The sequence below is a fragment of the Lissotriton helveticus genome, chromosome 1_1 (assembly GCF_964261635.1).
Source record: "Lissotriton helveticus chromosome 1_1, aLisHel1.1, whole genome shotgun sequence".
Taxonomy (NCBI): domain Eukaryota; kingdom Metazoa; phylum Chordata; class Amphibia; order Caudata; family Salamandridae; genus Lissotriton; species Lissotriton helveticus.
In genome coordinates this window covers 255485828-255488624 of record NC_136057.1, presented here as the reverse complement: position 1 = coordinate 255488624, position 2797 = coordinate 255485828, and the positions used below count along the sequence as shown (strand labels likewise).

The following is a 2797-nucleotide window of genomic DNA, read 5'->3' as shown; positions in this document are numbered from 1 at the left end:
ACCGAGATTTGTATGGAATTTGAAAGACCTGGGGTAACCCTTGCCCACCTTTTGATTTTCATAAATTGTCTGATGTGTGGGGGGATGAAATGTTAGCTTAATTTGATTCCCTTATTCTGAGTATCAGGCAACTACTTTTGCAGCTGATCACAGGTAGGCAGGTAAACCTGCGTTGGTTCTATAACCACTAATCTGCAGCCAATCATAAACTAAGGAAAGCCCTTTCCAACATCCCAAAACACCCCGTTGTGGTGCATGAGGCCCATAAGATTTATAAAAACACTCTGAATTCTATAAAGAAATAGTTGTCTGGGAAGGACTGGGTGCTCTTGGAAAAAGGTGTCTCTCTACAAGAACATTTAGATTTTTCGGGACACTGTGAATAAGCTTAAACAAAGTGAACTTTCACCTAATCTCCTTTTGAATTGCAGTGTTCCAGTCACAGCCTGGGTTACGCAATTCACCGTAATGTATCATTTGGTGGAAGATGGGTGCTTGAGGGAAGAGTTGAGGGGACAATTATCCCATTCACTACCTTTGTCCATCACTTTGTAGAAGGTTATAACAGCTATTAGGCAATGTCCGAATGGTAAAGCCCCGGGGCTGGACCGGGCCCCCATGGATCTAATTAGGCTCAACATGGATCTTTGGGAGCCCTTGATATCGAATGTGTTCAATAATTCCTTAAGCAGTAGTAGCCTTACTTCCTGGTCCCTCTCCACAATAGTTCATATTTTCAATAATGTGGATCGTACGCCTCAGAAATGTTATCGCCCAATCTCCCTCATTGATAGTATGGTTAAGGTAATTTGGCAGGTCATTTTCATTTGTTTGAAGTTGTGAGCAAATTCTATTTCCATCCTGTGTCCCTTTCAATTTAGATTCAGACAGGGGCTGGGTACAGTGCTTAAACCTGAACCTGACTATAGGCAAATACACTATAGCTAAGCCCTGTCTACTGTACTAACCTTAGCATACCTTCCAACCTATCTATCATTCCTACCATAGCTTAACTACTATACTAAATAACCTACACTACCTACCATGATCTACGATTAAGGGGCTTATGTTTAACCTGCCATACTTACCAACCACATATATCTAGCATACCTACCTACCATACCTAACCAACAGCACCAATCAGACCTAACTTACGATAGATTGCATAGCTAGCCTACCTTACCTAATGCACCTTCCACCTCTGCAGTGCACATATCTTATGAATGTGCCAAGATGGCAGTTTTGTGGAAAAAGGAGCAATTGTCTTTGAGGCACACAACATAGATACTTATACCAGATGTATTTAGCCTGAGAACCAATGGAAATGTCAGCCTCCCCTATTTATGGGATGCGCCTTACATGAGCCAATGAAGATACCCAAAACCGATGTTTCAGTTTAGCAGGAAGATCACAGAAAGTCTTGTCTGGTACTTAAAATGTGCATTTTAACTCATCGGTCATTAGGAAATAATGGAATGTCCAGCCTAAATGATGTTGGACTCTGTGGTGTATCCCTCTTCATAGTGTTTTGTCACTCCTTTTTCTCCTTCGTCTTCTCCAAATACCCTCTTCAGAGCTTTCTCCAGGAAGTTATGGACTCCTTGCATTTTCTACCTTCCCACCAAAAAGTAGATGAAGGGGTTGAACTGATATTGATTGAGATACACATATAAACTGCAAAAAAGAGAGAAGCAGCCGAGAAACCTGATGGAAGGACTTGCAGGTAAAGTAGCAACCATATTACTCTGACGGGTGCTACTCAAGTGATAAAGACAATCCTTGATGGATGTTCTTGCTTTGAGGAATTTTTAACCATGATTAGCATAATCAGGCTGGATATACCCATAGTTGGTATAATCAGCAATAAAACCAATACTGATACAAATGTGTGGACTGCAGTACACCTCCCTTCATTACACCAAATAGCACTGGGGGACAACCTATGTTGAGCACCAGTGTCACAAGAATAAAAAGACCCCAACATATGATACACACAAGCAAGGGCTCGAAGCTTTGTTTTTTTGTAACAATACCACATTGGGTGATAGATGGCCAAACATCTCTCCACACTAATGGCAGTCAGTAGAAACATAGCAGCATAGATTCCAAGGCCAAGTATGATCTCCAGTGCAAACACTAATGTCACTCGGTGCGCTGCTGGTTTTTGCTTTAAAAATAGAAGGATTGAGATGAAGATGAGATAGACTAAGTCAACGATAGCAAGGTTGATGATGTACATGGTGTACTTGGTCCTTTTGATTTTAAATCATAGATACCAGAACACTAAACTGTTTCCAATAATCCCAAAGAAGCTGATAAACAAAATGTAGCCAGCTGAAATGATGAAACTGGATGCAGGTTCCGTTACTGGATTGTCTTCCCTTGTCTCATTAAAACCTAGAGCATTGTTGATGTTACCAGGAATGCTTCCCGTATTCGCCATGGTGGAGTCTTTAAGTCCCCTATTGGGAAAGAAGAAAAAACTATTTTTAGCTGCAAGAATATTAATTTCAATAAAAAACTCAAATGAAAATGTCATGCACGAATTAAACTGTGGAACTGTTCTACACACAGATCTGCCACAATATGTTCTCACTCCTCTCAAAGTAGCCCCATTCTCAGGTACGGGATTCACTACAAAACTAGACAGACCAACTCTTGGCATTACTAAGGGCCGGATAAAAATCTTGGCGGACAGGGTTCCTCAGTCACAAACGTGACTGATTTCCCATCCGACAAATTACAATTCCATAATATCCTATGGACCTCGTACTACGAGGAAAGGGATATCCATTGC

The 2797-nt window shown here is 41.0% G+C and overlaps 1 pseudogene; it reads right to left on the bottom strand.

Moving 5' to 3' along the window:
* Positions 1 to 1404: 1404 nt before the first annotated feature.
* LOC144769094 (mas-related G-protein coupled receptor member H-like) lies at positions 1405 to 2443 on the bottom strand (annotated as a pseudogene).
* Positions 2444 to 2797: the final 354 nt, after the last annotated feature.